Here is a 19,380-nt window from a genome sequence, read left to right on the forward strand (position 1 = left end):
AAATGGAGGGAATAGTAAAGAAAAAATTGGAAGAAATAAAAAAAAAATCCATCAAAGAAAGCCATGAAAATAGCCAATCAAACAGTTCAAGACTTGAAAATTGAGATAGAGGCAATAAAGCAAACAAAAACCAAGGGCTTTCTGGAATGGGAAATCTGGGTAAACAAACAGGGAACTAGAAATGCAAGCATAATCCACAGACTGCAAGAGATGGAAGACAGAATCTTAGGCGTGGAACTTATGTTAGAGGAAATGGATTCATCGGGCAAGGCAAATTTTAAATATAACAAATTCTTGACACAAAATATCAGGGAAATTACAGGACACCATGAAGGGATCAAACCTAAGAATAATAGTGATAGAAGAAGGAGAAGAATCGCAGCTCGATTTTAGACACTTAAGGGATTATACCAAGAAAATACATTATAAATCTTCCTACTTTGTATGATGTATAGTAAGACAATATTTACAGACAGGGTAAATTTTATATTTGACAGTGAGAGAACACTTTGCCTGTTAGGATACTGTTACTCGTGGACTGAAATGCTGAAGAAATCCCTCCCCCTATTTTGTTTTTTTGCAAAAATCAATGTATATTCTAGGGTTTCCTGGTTGACCTCAACAGATAAACTGAGATGATAGTTTTAGTTCAGAAATGATCTGAATGTAGATTTACAGTCTACGTGTACAGCTGGCTAAGTGAGATCGCTTTCACAGTTCTGCATGTATCCCATCGGCTCCCCATTAGTCACTGAACTCTTACAACTGGTATTGTAACATTATCACAATGTTTTGTGCCAATTTTATAAACTTTACAGTGCAATATGTGTTCCTTTTCTGAGGCAAACCAAAGGTATATTTCTCAAGGTTCTGCTGCTATCAGCAGCATTGATGGAGGATTTTTTTATACATTTGTAATAGATAGAAATAAACCAGAAAACAAGAAGGAAAAAAAAAGTGGTGGAGGAAAAGGTGAACACTGCAAGAATACTCAAAAGGGCTGAGAGTTGCAAATGCCAAGAATGGCTTTGCATAGTAAATGGAATAGAACAGCTCTGAAAAAAAATTTATATTTGATAATTAAAATTAATTTGCATGCTTGTTTATAGATTGGTATATATCATTGTACAGAAACATATTGTCAATTGCTCTTGACCATTTTATTCATGTGTCAATATATTTGAGTGACCCCAAAGAATCCATTATTATAAAAAAGAAGAATCCCAGCTCAAAGGCACAGAAAATATATCAACAAAATCATAGAAGGGAACTTTTCCAACTTAAAGAAGGACATGCCTATGAACATACAAGAAGCATACAAAACACCAAATAGATTGGACCCAAAAAAGTCCCCTAGCCACATAATAATCAAACCACTAAATATACAGAATTAAGAAAGAATATTCAGAGCTGCAAAGGAAAAAGACCGAGTAACATAAAAGGCAGACCAATCAGAATTACACCCGACTTCTCAATGGAGACTATGAAAGCCAGAAGGTTCTGGACAGATGCTTTGCAAACAGTAGAAAATCATGGAAGCCAACTCAGTCTAATAAACCCTGTAGCATGAATCTTAGATGGTCTTATTAATAAAAACAAACCCAGAGGCAGGTATTGGGTTAAAGCTGTAAGATCAGAGACAGAACAGGCCACAGCCACCTCACCTTACCAATTCCTTAGCTGATGCTGTTTCCTCAGACTGGAAGCCTCTGAGTCCTTACCCAGAATGGGTCTCAGCTTAACTGTTGCTAAAAGCCTAAAAGTTTAACCAGCCAAAAGCTTCAAGTTTCTGATCTTCACAACTTATATAACTTTCTACTTTCTGACATCACTTCCTAGTATTAAAGGCGTGAGTCACCATGCCTGGCTATATCCAGTGTGGCCTTAATCTTACAGAGATCCAAATGGATCTCTGCCTCCAAAGTGATAGGATTAAAGGCATGTGTGCCACCATTTTCTGGCCTCTATATCTAGTGGCTGTTCTGTTCGCTGATCCCAGATAAATTTATTAGGGTACACAATATTTTGGGGAACACAATATCACCACAAAAACCAGCAATAATTCCAATCACCATAGATAGAGGAAACAAGACATTCCATGACAAAACCAAATTTAAACAGTACCTATCCACAAATCCAGCCATACAGAAAGCACTACAAGGAAAACTTGAACCCAAGGAAGATAGCTACACCCAGGAAAACTCAGGCAATAGATAATCTCACACTAGCAAATTTCAAAGAAAAGAAACACACATAAACACACACTAACAACAACAACAAAAACAAAAAATAACAGGAAATAACAAACATTGATTGTTCATATCTCTTAATATTAATGGACTTAATTCATCTATAAAAAGACACAGGTTTACAGAATGGGTACAAAAACGGAATCCATCTTGCTGCATAGAAGAAACACACCTCAACTTCAAAGAAAGACATTACCTCAGAGTAAAGGGTTGGAGAAGATTTACCAATCAAAAGAACCAAAGAAACAAGCAAGTGTAGCTATCCTAATATCTAACAAAATAGATTTCAAACTAAAGTTAGTCAAAAGAGATGGAGAAGGACATTTCATATTCATTAAAGGAAAAAATCCATGAAGATGAAGCCTCAATTCTGAACAAATAGAGAGCACATGATTTTGTAAAAGAAACATTACTAAAGCTTAAATAACACACCAAAACCCACACATTGATAGTGGAAGACTTCAACACCCCACTCTCACAAATGGACAATGCGGCTGGACAGAAATTTAACAGCAAAGTAAGAGAATTAACAGATGTTGTAACAACAATGGACTTAACATACATCTATAGAACATTTCACCCAAAAACAACAGAATATTTCTTCTTCTCAGAACCTCATGGAACCCTCTCTAAAACTGACCTAATACTTGGTCCCAAAGGGAATCTCAGCAGAAAAAACAATTGGAATAAACCCCTGTATCTCATTTGATCACCATGGCTTAAAGTTAGACTACAATATCACAATTACAGAAAGCCTACAATCTCATGGAAACTGAGTAATGCTCAACTGAATCACCAATGAATCAAGGAAGAAATAAAAAATAAAGACATCCTTGAACTCAATGAAATGAAGGCACAACATACCCAAACATGTAGGAAACTATGAAAGCATTGCTAAGAGGAAATTCCATAGCACTAAGTTCTTACCTAAGAATTTGGATAAATCTTACACTAGGGACTTAACAGTGCACCTGGACACTTTTAGTTCTTTTCTAGAACAAAAAGAACTAAACTCAGATAAAAGATGTACATGGCAGGAAATAATCAAACTAATGGCAGAATCAATAAAATATAAACAAAAATCAATGAAACAAAGAGTTGGTTCTTTCAGAAAATCAACAAGAGAGACAAACCCATATCCAAACTAAGCAGAAGATACAGAGAGACTATCCAAATTAACAAAAATCAGGAATGAAAAGGGGGACATAACAATAGACACTGAGAAACACCAGAGATATATTAGATCATACTTCAAAAACCTGTATTCCACAAAATTGGAAAATATAAAAGAAATGGTCAATTTTTTGATAGGTGCCACATACCAAAATTAAATCAAGAACAGATAAACAACTTAAAAAGACCTATAACCACCAAGAAATAGAAGCAGTCATTAAAATCCTCCCAAACAAAAAGTGCCCAGGACCAAATCATTTCAGGCAAGAATTCTACCAGAATTTCAAAGACATGTTAATACAAGTACTCCTCTTACTGTTCTACAAAATAGTATCAGAAGGAACATTGTCAAACTCTTTATGAGGCTACAGTTACCCTGATAGCCAAACCTTAAAAGGGTGCAACAAGGAAACAGAATTACAGACCAATCTCTCTCATGAACACTGATGCAGAAATATACCATAAAATACTGCCAAACCAACTCCAAGAACACATAAAAAATCATCCACCATGATAAACTAGTCTTCATCCCCAAGATACAAGGATGATTCTCCATATGAAAATCAGTCAATATAACCCACCATATAAACACACTGGAGGAGAAAATACATAATCATATCATTAGGTGCTGAAAAAGTCTACAACGAAACCCAACACTCCTTCATGATAATGGTGTTGTAGAGTTCAGGGATACAAGGAACATACCTATACATAATAAAGGCAATTTACAGCATGTCAATAGCTAACATCAAATTAAACTGAGAGTAACTCAAAGTACTTCCACTAAAATCAAGAACAAGACAAAGCTGTCCATTCTTTCCATATCTATTCAATATAGTACTAAAAGTTCTAGCTAGAGCAATAAAAAAAGCAAAAGAGATCAAGGGGGGATACAATTGGAAAAGAAAGAATTCAAACATGTGATATTTGCAGATGATATGGTAGTATACGTAAGGCACTCAAAAAATTCTACCAGAAAACTCCAACAGCTGATAAACACCATCAGTAATTTGGCAGCAAAGATGATTAACTGAAAATCAGTAGCCATCTTATATACAAATGATAAATGGGATGAGAAAGAAATCAGAGAAACATCACCTTTTGCAGTAGCCATAAACATTGTAGAATATCTTGAGGATAACTAGAACTAAGCAAGAAAAATATCTGTATGGCAAGAACTTTGTCTTTGTAGAAAAAAATTGAAGAAGATATGAGAAAATGGAGAGATCTCTCATGCACTTGAATAGGTAGGATTAGCATAGTAAAAATGGCAATGTTACCATAACCAATCTACAGATTCAATGCAATCTCCACCAAAATCCTAACACAATTCTTCACAGATCTCAAAAAAACAATACTCAACTTCACATGGAAAAAACAAAAAGCCTAGGATAGCCAAAACAATCATGTAAAATAAAGCAACTTCTAGAGGCATCACTACCCCAGACCTCAAGCTCCCTATAGAGCAATAGCCATAAAAACAACTTGGTATTAGCATAAAAACAGACCTGTAAATCAATAGAATTGAATTTAAGACCCTGGCATTAAACCACACACCTATGAACACCTAATTTTTGACTGAGTAGCCAAAACTCTACAATGGAAAAAAGAAAGCATCTTAAACAAATGATGCTAGTATAACTTGATGTCGACATGCAGAAGAACTCAAATAGTTCCATATCTATCACCATGCACAAAACTTAAGTCCAAATGGATCAAAAAACTCAACATAAATCCAGTTATACTGAACCTGATAGAAAAGAAATTGGGCAGTAGCCTAGATCACATTGGCATAGAGGAGACTACTTTCTAAATGCAACACTAGTAACACAGACAAGAGAGCCCCATGAAACTGAAAATAAGACAAAATGGCAGTCAACAGAATGGGGAAATGTCTTCATCAACCCCACATCTGACATAGGACTGGTCTCCAAAATATACAAACAGCTCATGAAACTAGATATCAAAATACCAGATAATTCAATAAAAATGGGTCTAGATCAAAACAGAGAATTCTCAGCAGAAGAATCCCAAATGGTTGAATGACATTTAAGGGATTTCACAACATCCTTAGCCATCAGGGCAATGCAAATCAAAACAACTCTGAGATACCATTTTTCACCTGTCAGAATGGTTATGGTCAAAAACACTGAAGACAGCTTATGTTAGAGAGGATGTGGAGTAAAGGGAATACTCCTCCACTTTTGTTGGAAGTGCAAACTTGTACAGTCACTTTGGAAATGAGTATGGTGGTTTTTCAGAAAATTGTCAATCAATCTACTTCAAGACCCAGCAACATCACTGTTAGGCATATACCTAAGTGATGCTCAACCAAACCACAAAGATCCTAGCTCAACTATGTTCATAGCAGCATCATTCATAATAACCAGAACCTGGAAACAACCTAGATGCTCCTCAACTGTAGAACTGATAAAAAAAAGTGTGGCATATTTACTGAAAGGAATATCACTCAGAAGTATAAAACAATGCATTATAAAATTTGCAGGCAAATGGATGGAACTAGAAAAAAATTCATTCTGAGGTAACCAAGACTCAGAAAGACAAACATGGTATGTACTCACTCATAACTGGATTTTAGATGTAAAACAAAGGATAATTAGGCTACAACCCACAATATTAGGAAGCTAGGTAACAAGGAGGATCCTGAGAGGGATGTGCCTAGATTGCCCTAAGAAGGGAAAATAGATAAGGTCTCCTGAGTAAACTGGGAGTTCAGGGATGGGTAAATGGGGGATGGGGGATATGAACATGAGGGAACAGTTGTGGGAGGGACATAGATGGAGAGCAAGGAAAGAGCTATCTTCATAGAGGGAGCCATTATGGGGATGGGGAGAAACCTGGTGCTAGAGAAATCCCAAGGAATATACAAGCTCAGTCTGCTAGCAATAGTGGAGAGGGTGCTAGAACAGGCCTACCCCTGTAATCAACTGAGAACTAACCTAACTGTTATCATAGAATCTTCACCCAGTAACTGATGGAAGCAAACCCAGTGATCCACAGCTAAGCACTGGGTTGAGCACCTGGAATCCAGTTGAAGGGAGGGAAGAGAGATTATATGAGCAAGGATGATGGTCAGTATCATGATGACGAAACCCACAGAGACAGCTGATCTGAGCTAGTGGGAGCTCACTGACTCTGGACTGATAGCTGGGGAACCTACATGGAACTGAAGTAAGCCCTCTGAATGTATGTGTGGCATGATCAGTTTGTGGGGTCCCTGGCATAGGGAGCAGGATTTATCCCTAGTTCATGTTCTGGCTCTTTGGAGCCCATTCCCTATGGAAGGATACCTTGGTCAGCCTTGCTGCAGGGGAAAAGGTCTTTGCCCTGCCTTAACTTGATGTACCAGACTTTGTCTGTTCCCCATGGGAGGCCTTAAAATTACTGAGGATTGCTCGTGTTGGGGTGTGGGGAGATAGGGGGGAGTAGGTGGAGAGCAGACAGAGGAACTGTAGTTGGTATGTAAAATGAAATAAAATAAAATAAAAAATTAATTTGGCTGGTTTCTTCTTTCCTTTCTTCCTTTCTTTTCTATCAGCTTTCTTTCTTTCTTACTTTCTCTTTCTCCTTGTTCTCTCTCTCTCTCTTTCTTTCTTTCCTTCTTTCTTTCTTGGCATGTTTATGGTTTTTTACTGCATGAATATCTATGCAACACAAGTTCTCCCAGAAGCCAAAAGGTGGTATTAGATTTCCTGGTGATGCAATTACAGAATGGTTATGACCTGAAATGCTTGTGCTGGAATCAGAACATGTGTCTTCGAGAGCAAGCAGTCCTTGCTGAGCCATATCTTCAACACTCCCAGGTGGATATTTTCAGTAGCAGACCTGACGGGTAGAAGGTAGTGAGCAAGAACTTGCTGGAACTCTGCCTGGAAGGGACAAGTGTGTTTGGCAGATCTGGGTTAGGGATATGGGATGCTAAGTGTCTCCATATGAGACAATTGTTACTAATACCCAGTATCTAAGGCCAATCCCCAAAATGATTGCTTCTCTAAAGAACACAATGAGATATGAAAATAGAAAGATTCTAGAGTTGTTTGACATCAGTGTCTTTCTGAGAAGAGAGAGCCCTGTGTAAGATGCAGGATCTTTTGCAAGGTACAAAATAAAGCCCTTTCCTTTGCCTTTCTGGAGTAGTGATATCAGCATGACATAAAACACATGATTTCCTGTCCAGGACGTGGGCTGTGAAGTCTTGGAATTTAGGAGAAATTCTCCAGAGTTGGGTAGTTCAGTTTTAGAGGCAAATCTAACTGTCCATTTGTTTTCACTTCAGAGAATAGACATCCCCTCAAGCTGCCAATGGCCAAGATTGACTTCTGTGAAAAACAGCTGTTCCCGCTTCACATATGCTTGAGAAAGCCTCCAGGGTGAAGACACTGGATACGTGTTCATACACAGACAGCTTGTCTGTCACCCATGATGCATGAGACAGATGTACACATTTTTTTCTGTGTCTTTTTTCCAGTGATAGCACACATTGCTAATGAATGTTGCTATGGTGATAAGGTAACCTCAAATATGAACAAGGTCCTGATACTGGGATGGGACAGCTGTCCAGAGCATCATCTGTTACTATTTGCCTACAGGAGAGAATTTTCTAGTCTTAATCCCTGAGGACATGGAGTCATCAGTAGGACCTATGGCCTCTTTTCCCTCCCCTTGGGGATCCAGACTGTACTATGACACATCATAAGACCATGAGAACAGTTAGTTACCTACTGAGAACTGGTGCAGCTGGGTTCTCCATGCTGTCTCAGAAGGAGAATCCCAGGTGATTAGTAGATGCCTAGGGTGTGGGGAATCACCTGGAGCTGGAGTTAGGTGATGTTCTGAAGCCTCTTCACATAGGTGCTGGGAACTGAATTCAGGTCCTCTGGAAGATCAGCATGTGTTATTAAGTTTGGAACATCTCCCCAGATCTCCTTTCTCACTTTCTTCCTTGTTCCCTTTGTGGTTCTAGTCAACAGCTGAATTCACCTTGTAGTTGCTGGTCTGTCTTCTGGTCCTTTGCAACCAGGGCTTTGGGAAGACAGTATACCACAGCTATCTTTAAATGTTCCAGGGCCTGGAAAAGGCTCAAATACCTGTCGATGAATGAATGAATGAATGAATGAATGAATGAATGATGATACAAGGGCACTGATCTGAAAGAATCTAATGTTGGTAAATAACAAAATAGGCTAATGCTTCAGTTTGACTTTTAATTTACATCTAGTTATGCAGTTATATCTGTGGAAAGAGGTAGAGACAGGAAGAGAGAGGGAGGGAGAGAGAGAGAGAGAGAGAGAGAGAGAGAGAGAGAGAGAGAGAGAATCTAAAACTTCCTTCTGTCCTTACAATGAAGAGGAGCAAGACATTCCTGTATTGAGTATGAGATACATTAACCTTCAGCATATGCAAGCCCTAGTTGGAAATCACAGTGTGTGTGTGTGTGTGTGTGTGTGTGTGTGTGTGTGTGTGTGTGTGTGTGTGTGTGTGTGTAGAGAGAGACATAGAGAGACAGAGACAGAGAGAGATAATATGTGTGTGTTTACCCATGCATACATGAGTGTATGGGTAAGAAAATGCTACTGTAAATTTATGGAGGATAGAAGATATGAGGGAACTCATTCTCTAATTCCATGAAGCTGAATCTGGTAATTGAGGTCAGCATGTCAGCTTGGGTAGCAAGTGCCTTCTACCAAGTGTCCCACCCTGCTCTGATTTTCATTTAGAGAGGCATACTGTCACAGTTGGGAACACTGTCTTTCAATAAATAATGGCCAATAGGAATAAACTTTGAGAAGAAACATTGTGGATCTCCCTCCCCTGACAGTTTCCAGTTCACCAAGGGCTTCCTGCTGCTAAACCTCTGCCCCACATCTGTCCTCTCCTTTGGAGTGCTGAGAACAACCCCCTAGTCCCATTTCAAATTCCCATCTTAGAAGACTTCAGCAGTATTCTGAATTTCCCTCCTACTATCCACTGTGAAGACATGGTCTCAGCAACTTTGGTAGGACACAGGTCTGAGGCTTTAGGCAAGGTTCCCATAGCCTCAATCAGGCCATATTTCCTGCAGCTCACTCTAGGACAGAGTGTAGGGGTTCTCTGTGCTCTGACCTGACTACACTCAGTTTGCTATAACCAGCTCCTGCATGCTTCTTGTCCCTTACACTACAATGAACTAAATACATACTGTGACAATTCTATAGGCCCCTATAAGATTATAGAAGATGAGACCTTTCCTTTGTGCTTGGGGTTGGAAGAAGACTGCTCAAAAATAATGCCCAGAAATGGAATCTGCTTTCAGAAGAGGTTCCTAGGCCTCCATTCATAATCACTCCCATGGCAGCTATTTCTTGTTCTCTCACTCTCCCTGACTCTATTATTTTAACTAATTTCTAAAGCTTTTAAAGATGTTTTTTAGAATTTTTTACATGCTCATTGAATTTACACCATTTGCATTCCTCAGTTTCCTCCTCTACCACCTCTCATGCCTTCCACTTTCTCTCAAATCCAGGTCTCTTCTGCAAATATTAATATTATTATTATAATTATTACATTTTTGTAAAATTAATAGCTATATAAATACAATGTGCTTCGCCCATTTAGTATTGCTCATATATTTATGTCTATGACTGACTATATGGATAACTTATCAAGTGCTCATCCATTAAGAATACTGATTTTCCCTCATCAGTCATTAATTACTATAGCTCTCTTTTTCTTTCTTTATTATTAAGAAAATTTCTATTCATTTCACATACCAACCATAGATACTCCATCCTCCCACTTCCCATCTCTTAGCCTTCCCCGTAAACCCCTCCCCGACCTCCTCCAAGTCAAGGTCTCCCATGGGGATTCAGAGAGCCTGGTACATTCAGTTGAGGCAGGTCCAAATCCCTCCCTCTTGCACCAAGGCTGAGCAAGATGTCACACTTTAGGCACTGGGCTCCAAAAAGCCTACTCATGTCCCAGGAACAGATCCTAATCCCCCTGCATCAAAACCCCCAAAATAGCTCAAGCTAAACATCTGTCTTGCATATCCAAAGGGCCTAGTCCAGTACCATGGGGGTTCCACAGCTATTGATTTACATTTGATTGGTTTCCACTATTGTGGCTGGTCATCTCTATACAATTTCTCATCATGATCTCGATGTCCCTTGCTTACAGAATCCCTCCTCTCTCTCATCGAATGGACTCCTGAAGCTCATCCTGGTACCTGGCCATGGATCTTTGAGTCTGCTTCCATCAGTAACTGGATGAAGGCTCTATGATGAGAGTTAGGGTATTCACTAATCTGGTTACCAGAGTAGAACAATTCAGGCACATTCTTGACTGTTGCTAGTAGTCTAAGGTGGAGTCATCTTGTGGATTCCTTGGAACTTCCCTAGCATCCTGTGTTTTCCTATTTACAAGATGTCTTCATTTATCATGGTATCTCTTTCCTTGTTCTCCCACTCTGTCCCTGTTCCAGCTCAAACCTCTCATTTCTTTGAGTTATCATCCCTCATTCTTTGCCCTCCATTGCCCCTTCCCAGGTTGCTCATGTAGATCTCATCTATTTTTTCCTTCTCTGGGCTATCTCTGTGTCCCTCTTAGGATCTTCCTTGTTAGCTAGCATCTCTGGAGCTGTAGGTTGTAGTCTGGTTATCCTTTACTTTACATCTAGTATCCACTTATGAGTTAGTACATATTATGTTCTTCCATCTGAGTCATGGTTACCTCACTCAGAATGATATTTTGTAGTTCCATCCATTTGCCTGCAAATTTCATGATATCATTGTTTTTTACTTCTGCATATTACTCCATTGTGTATATGTGCCACATTTTCTTTATCCATTCTTTAGTTGAGGGGCATCTAGGTTGTTTCCAGGTTCTGCCTGTGAACATAATGAAGCCTGTGTCCTTTTAGTAAGATTGAGCATCCCTTGGGTATATATGCCCAAGAGTGGTATGGCTGAGTCTTGAGGTATATCGATTCCTAATTTTCTGAGAAACCGCCATACTGATTTCCACAGTAGAAGTACAAATTTGCACTCCCACAAACAGTGGAGGAGTGTTCCCTTTGCTCTGCATCCTCTCCAACATAGACTGTTATTAGTGTTTTTGATCTTAGTCATTCTGACAGGTGTAAAATGGTATCTCAGAGTCATTTTGATTTGCATTTTCCTGATGACTTAAGATGTTTAGCAATTCCTTACATGTCTTGCAGCAATTTGAGATTCTTATTTAGCTCTGTAGCCCATTTTTCAATTGGATTGTTCGGTATATTGATGTCTAGTTTTTTTTGAATTATTTGAATATTTTGGAGATCAGCCCTCTGTCATGTGGGGTTGGTGAAGATCTTTTGCCATTCTTTATGCTGTCATTTTGTATTATTGACTGTGTCTTTTGCTCTACAAAAGCTTCTCAGTTTCAGGATGTCCGATTTATTAATTGTTGCTCACAGTGCCTCTATATAGCTTTTTAATTACAGGTGGAACTCTTTGAGATTTCCTCATCCATGCTGGTGTGTATGATGGTGCTGTCATTGCTCAGCTCTAGTTCAGGCAGCCATGTTCTTGAGAATTCTTGGGTACAGCCTCCTTGTCGTATATAGAACACACAGTCTCACAGTAAACATCCAAATCCTCTGATTCTCACAATCCTTCCCCCTCCTCTTCTGAGAAGTTCCATCAGTTCAATTGATGGTCATTTCTGTGGATTTTAGACATCACAACTGAGTGGGACTACTCATATTTTTCCTCAGTTGGTTGTTAGCTTGCATAAACATCAAGTGCTACAGGTCTAGTTCACAGTGAGGGGCTTCTGGTGTCCAATCCAGCTATACTCCTCAAAGACTTCTGTTCTGTAAGTTCAGGGTATCTTCTACATAGGACCTATATTCATATTCTAGGAAATAACCAAGGGCAACAGCAATAGCCTATATTGTTTGGGGGAATCTATTGGTCTACCAACAATTTGTAGGGTAGTTTCTCATCCCTTGTACTGGGTTTCTGTAACTCTATGGTTTTTGGTTGGGAGCATTCTCTACCCAAGTAGTACAACTTTATTTAAATATATATTATATTTATATACGCTTATATGAGGTAATTTTAGGTGAACATAAAATGATATGAGTCCCTATGAATTTCAGACATCCTTATATTATTTATCTCACTTCGTTCTCCCTCTACATTGTTCTTATTCTTCTTCTCCAGTTAAGACTGCACCATTGTCTATTTCATCTTCATAACATCAGTACCCTACTCCCCCTAGCCCCATGATATCTTTTAACTTTCCTAGTTCTCTGGCTATCCTGTGATGCCCCCCCATTTGAAGATTCAGATTTGGGAACTACAAATGTGAAAATACATATGGGTATGTTTCTTGGTCTCAGTTGCCTCAGTCATATTTTTCTAGTTTCACTCATCTGCAAATTTTATTCTTTCATTTTTTTAACAGCTGAATAGTTTCACTGGGTATGTGGACCACATTTAAATGTAAACCACATAATCGTCCCAATAGATGTAGAGAAGGACTTTGACAAAAGTCTACCATGGCTTCATGGAAAACATCATGGTTAGAATAATCATGGGGGGGGGCATACTACACTCAATATCATTCCAAAAGAAAAAGCACAGGATAATCCCATTAAATCTAGGAACAGGTAAAAGGTTTCTACTGTCTCCATTCCTTTTCAGTATTGGTCTGGGAGCATTGGCTGGAAAAATAAGACAAGAGCCAGAAATTAAATGTGTATAAATAGGAAAAAGAAGTTACTCTATTTGCAGATGATATTATGTTACACAGAATAGACCACAAAATTGCACATGAAAACTTCCCTAAGCAATCAACAATTTCACCAATATATCAGGATACAAAACAAACTGATAAAAAGGAGTGTTTTCCTAGATGTCTCTCAACCAAAGTGTGTAAAAAGAAAACGTGGTACATATACACAATGAAGTACTACTTGGCAGTGAAAAACAATTGCATCATTAATTTGCAGGCAAATGGATGGAACTAAAAAAAACTCATCCTGAGTGAGGTAACCAAGACCCTGAAAGACAAACATGGTATGTACTCACTCACAAGTGGATAGTAGATGTAATGCAAAGGATAACCAGACTATGATCCACAGGTCCAGAGAAGCTAGCTAACAAGGAGGAGCCTAAGAAGTTCACATGGATCACCTTGGGAAAAGGAAATAGATGAGATCTCTTGAGGAAACTGGGGACAAGGGAGGGGGAATAGCGCATAGGGGATAGGTAATCATGACATAAGGAAACAGGAAGGTTGAGCTAGACCAGAGACAGAGTGGGATGGAAATAGACATCTTGATAGAGGGAGACATCATGTGGTAAGGGAGAAACCTGGTGCTAGGGAAGATCCCGGAAATCCATAAGTATGACCCCAGTTTACACTACTAGCAATAGATGAGAGGGTGCCTTACCTAGCCTACCCCAGTAATTAGATTGATGAATACCCTAACTGTCACCATAGAGCCTTAATCCAGTAACTGATGGAAGCTGATGCAGATATTCACATCCAAGCACCAGGAGTCCAGTCTTCAAGTGATGAATGGGTAACAAAAATGTGATATATACACACAATGGAAAGATTTTCTGTGTTGATTCTGTGTCATTATGTCACCCTCTAGAGATCACTAGGAGACCAACAGCTTGTGTCTGTGACTAAAAGAATGACAGCCACTAGGCTCAAGTGCTGTGAAGTGGCCAAAAACTTGGGCACCAACGCATTGCAGGGCTGGTCATTATGCTCACTGTGACTCTAGGCAGTGTGCAGTGGATCTGGGGAGAGTTTGTGATATTTCCTGATAAATCCTAATCCAGAGAAAGAAACATTATGCATCTAGAGGATGGGCAGACTCAGGAGAATCTGAATGCCCCAAAATATCTGAGGAAAGACCTGTCATTTTGTCTTGAGCCCAAGGCAGAATGTGTCAGACAGAAGCGGGGTTGCACCTGCACTTGACTGGTATGTCTCTTGGTCTAATCTGTTTGCCCCAAAATTGCTAATGGCTTTGTATGTGAGTAAGGAGAATATTTTTATGATCAAAACGTGTGTGTTTTGTACTCTCAACCAAAGACTCTGTGTTCTAGTTGTGCTTCTGATGTTGTGTAAACACTCTGAAGTCAGCAACTTAGGGAGCAACAGATTTACTTGCCTGACATGTTGATTTCAAATCCATCACTGAGTGAAGTCAATATACAAATTCAAGCAGGAACCTGAAGGCAGGAACAAAGGAGGTAAGTTGTTTGCTGCCTCTTTGTCACTGTATCCCTGTCTCTGTCTCTCACTGTCTTTTTCTGTCTCTCTATTTCTCTCCATTTCTTTCTGGCTCAGGCTTAGCTAGCTTACTTAAACAACCTAGGGCCACCTGCATAACCATGGCATTGCCCACCATAACCTTGGACCACTTACATACATTAGGGCAATCAAGACAATCCCTCACAGACAAGTCTGCAGATAATCTGAATTGGACAATAGCTCAATTGAGACATGGTCCACACAATGGTCACTTTATGCTGTGTCTGCTTGACACTTCCTGCTAACTAGGCCTAGAAGCTCCCAGTCTGTGACCATCACATATGCTCATGACCATAACCTTGTACAACTGGACTTTCAGTGCTGGGACTCAGCTGAGAGGCATTCTACTCTAAGGATCCCTTCTGCATTTCTCTGCTCCTGAACACAGGAACCCTCTAATGACCATCAGTGACATATTTTCACTCTTTAGATTAATCACTAAATAGCATCAACAAATCATTGGGGATACGTCTTATCCCGACCCATAACAGACCTACCACAGATAATCTTCAACAACAGAGTAGAACTAGTCATCTTGTGATACAGGAACAGAGCTGGGAGCAAAACTCTGAGCTGCTGGTCACCTTCTGTGAGGAGTTTCTTGTAGGAAAAGAGGAGTGTGAACATTTTTCAAATCCCAGTGTCCCCTCTTTATAGGGGCTGTTCCAGAAGTTAATGAAGGGGACAGAAAATCATGAGTTTGTGATAAAAAGAAATCAACTTGCCCTTAAAGACATTTTACCTCTAGAAAGTCCTTCCTACTATGTGAGACTGCCAGGGCTAGGAAATAGTGGACTCTAGCTCCAGGATCAATCCATATTTTGACAGAAGCAAACAGGAAAGCAGCAAGGTTAATGACTCAGGGTGAACATCAAGTCAGGAACATTAAGATTCGCTGGTACCTAGGGACACAGGCTAGGAACAAACTTCTCTAACTTTGAAAAACAAAACAAGTTCACATCAAAGCTTTGCTGTTCACAGTTCAGGGTTCCAATTAGAAGGGATTGTGATTTTCATGACTATTGTCTTACTGAGATCAGTGGCAAAGCTATTGGATCTGATTACTAGAAATGATATTGGGGATAAAGACTTTTGGGGATTCTGGCTGAGATTCTTCATTAATAAGGCAAGATTTTGGGCAGATCAAACAGACACTGCACAGAAAATGGCTGATGTTTGTCAATTGTAGTGGGGACAGATGTCCACCATCATCTCAGGCACATAAATTCTTGGCTCCTGGTTGATGGGACTGTTTGGAGAAGTTTCGGGGCCATGTCCCCTGCTAGGACATCATCACTTTTCAAACATTGAGACATAAAGTCATGAGTAATTTTTAAAATGAAAAAGGGATAATTGCCGATGGTCATTGGAGTATACAGCAGGTGACAACTAGTGTTTCACAAGTTGACACACCAGACATATAACACCCTGATACGGAGACCACCTGGCAAAGCCAGGAGGTCACAAGGTGTGGAAACTGGTTATTTTCTGTTTGTAACTTTCTCATGTGCTGCCATTATACTCCCCAAAAGAATAGCTGTGAGATGCTTTCCACAGCTCTTTGGTAGTGTGTTTCATATCTTTGGGCATACTTGTAGTTGTTTATCGTCAGGTTATGACTTCTGTTTAAGCTGTATAATTCTGATGTATAGAAATAATATCAGAATATTCCTCTTTAATGACATAGGAAAGAAACAGTATTCTCAGTCTCAAAGAACCTTTTACACATTTTGTTAAGACCTTAGAACAAATTCAATACAGACTAGACTGCAGAAAATACGCAAGAGACTAATTCCCAGGTGTTGTTTATTGCTGAATCAAGGCTAGGCTGTTTACATTGCTATAGCTCCTTGCAGAAGCTCTTTTTCTGCACGTATCCTGACTGCTCAAAGTTCAGCTAATTGTTTACTGTCTAAGATTGCTCACCAACTCAGAGCAACGTGCATGGATCAACATGACATTACTAGCATACAAGAAACTACGTGACTTACCTTGTGCTGTGAGAATGGGTAGGGCTCCGTAAATGAAACTTATAATTATCCAGAGTTTTGGCTGTGAGAGAGCAGGTGCGGTGATGTGGAGAGAGACAATTGTGTAGAGCTACGTGAGAACTGCTACAGAATGTGAGTGAAGTGTGTGTGTGTGTGTGTGTGTGTGTGTGTGTGTGTGTGTGTGTGTGCTGAGTGAGAGATGAAGAAGAAGAAGGAGAAGGAGAAGGAGAGGAAGAGGAAGAGGAAGAGGAAGAGGAAGAGGAAGAGGAAGAAGAAGAAGAAGAAGAAGAAGAAGAAGAAGAAGAAGAAGAAGAAGAAGAAGAAGAAGAAGAAGAAGAAGAAAAGTGTGAGGGCTTGAGATGGTGGAAGAATAAGAGATTGAGTAAAGAGTGGGTGGATATTGTGAAAGAATGAAGTGTGAGTGAGCATGAGAGAACTGTATGAAAGAGCTGCTGCTACACAGAGGAGCTATGCCTAAGAACTGTAAAAAGTTCTGTATGGGAGAGAGCTATGTAAAGATGACGCTGTAGAAAAGAGAACTAGAAGAGAAATGTATGTAAAAGAAAGATGTGCAGTCATGTGAAAAGATGTATGTATGTAGAGATATGTCGCTGTGTGCAGCAATGTGGAGACATGTAGCTATGTAGAGATGAGAGACCATTTTTATGATGAAGTAAATAACAAAGTTAACATCTGAAAGCATGTGTGTTTCCTTATTACACCAGTCATAGATAGATGAAAACTTATTCCTAAATAGCCTCAGATAAAAGGTTTCCTATTTCTTGCTACTCTGAGGCATTCCTTTTTTTACTTGAATGGATCATGGGAGCTGGTTTCTCAGGTCTTCAATATTTAGTCTCTCTGATTTGTGCTAACAAGTCAAGAGGTGAGCTCTCAGCTTCTTGCTCCAAGCACAATGCCTTCAGCTTGCTGAAGTATATCCCTGACATCATGGACCATAAACCCTAATAATTATTTTCTTCATCCACTTACTTGGACATGGTATTTTATCAAGGAACAGAAATAAATCTAATACATGCCTGAATAAATATTTTAGGAGGTGGGAACATTTATGGAGTAAACAGAACCAATCTCAATATGGATCAAGAGAGAAAAATGGGAGTTCTTCCCTTTAGAAGGCCACAACAGCTCTGGAAGCCATGCCCACCTCCAGAATTATCACTGACTTGATTACTAGGAGTGTACTGAAGTAGTCAAGTGCTTCTATGCCAACCACAGCAGCTTGGATTCCAACACCAGTGTATCATACATACTGAATATGTCCAAGTACAATCACATGTGGTAAGTGATCCTGTGTCTGAGACACCATATTTCTCAATAATAGGTAGTAACCCTGAGATTTGTCAGAACAGAGAAGTCCCCCTATGCCATTCTTGGCTCCTGCAAGGACCTGGATTGATGTGCATGAGCATGCACAGGATGACATGACCAACCTAGGTGATGGTAGAGGTGGTATCATCTCATGAGACCAAAAGGAACTGAGGAGTCTGTTTCTGACCTTGTGTAATTACACATTTGTAGCCATGAAGTAATAAAAGTTACTCACAGGTAACATTTATGTTGACTGGGTCACATTATGTGCATTTATTGGGTCATAAGTTATGCACTCATAGCATACTGAGTCAGTCCTAATGATACTAGGAAAATTGAAAGCCCTGTTGATCAAATCGATGGACATTCATTCTTCAAGCTACATGTATCTGAGCCTGTCCAGGCCTTGAGCCTTTCAGATAGATCAAAATAGTTTTTCCTAACATGGCTTCATCTCTAGTGAACTGGAAGTTGGACCAGAAAGCCCATCTCTAAGTGAAGTCAGGGGTTGACTGCATTCAGAGAGGGAAGAGATGAAAGAGTTCAGAATGTGAAGACTGGGGTCTGTAGAGGGATAAGTAAGGGAAGGCACTTGAGACCCATCAAAGGTTCTGAACACTTATGAACTGAGCTGGAGTTGTTCTTGTGGTTGTATGTTAACAGTGCAGTGCAGACAACAGAGAGGAGATTGCCCTGTGTGGGACCTCTGACACTTGTAAGGATTTCATTCAACTAGTGTTGGCCTATCCCTGCCAACCAGAGTATAACGTAAATGAGAAGGTGAATCATAGGAGATGCATGGTAATCTGAGTGATCCAAGATGGCAGGCCCTCCTTGTTATGAGAGAAAAACAAACCTGTTACATGTGAGCTGAGCTACAGAGCTTGATGATAGACAGCCTTAGGAGTATCATGAAGCCTAAAGTGCTGTGTCCCATCAAGATGCTTTGAACACCACAGCTCAGTGTGAGCCAGTGCCCTTCAAACCTTTGCTATCTAAGACTGTACTAAATATAGGTTATGATTAGAGTTCTGATGTGGCTTCAATGGGTATCCTCACAACCTGTCACCAGGACTTAATATGTGAATGGAAACCTCAACCAGGCGACCAGGAGCAGGTCTGCTTTCAGCTCAGTGGTCCAGTATTCAGCTCTGGTGGTTCATGATGACTGACATAAGCCACTGGTTACCTAAGGATGAAGCATGATCTATGAATCATCTAGGAATGTGATGGATTAGAGCAGGCAGAACTACCTTTTCCCATGTGTTTTAATGTCCCTTCTCTTGTATGTGTGAACTATGTCAAGATATTTTAGG

The sequence above is a fragment of the Peromyscus maniculatus genome, chromosome 1 (assembly GCF_049852395.1).
Source record: "Peromyscus maniculatus bairdii isolate BWxNUB_F1_BW_parent chromosome 1, HU_Pman_BW_mat_3.1, whole genome shotgun sequence".
NCBI lineage: Eukaryota > Metazoa > Chordata > Mammalia > Rodentia > Cricetidae > Peromyscus > Peromyscus maniculatus.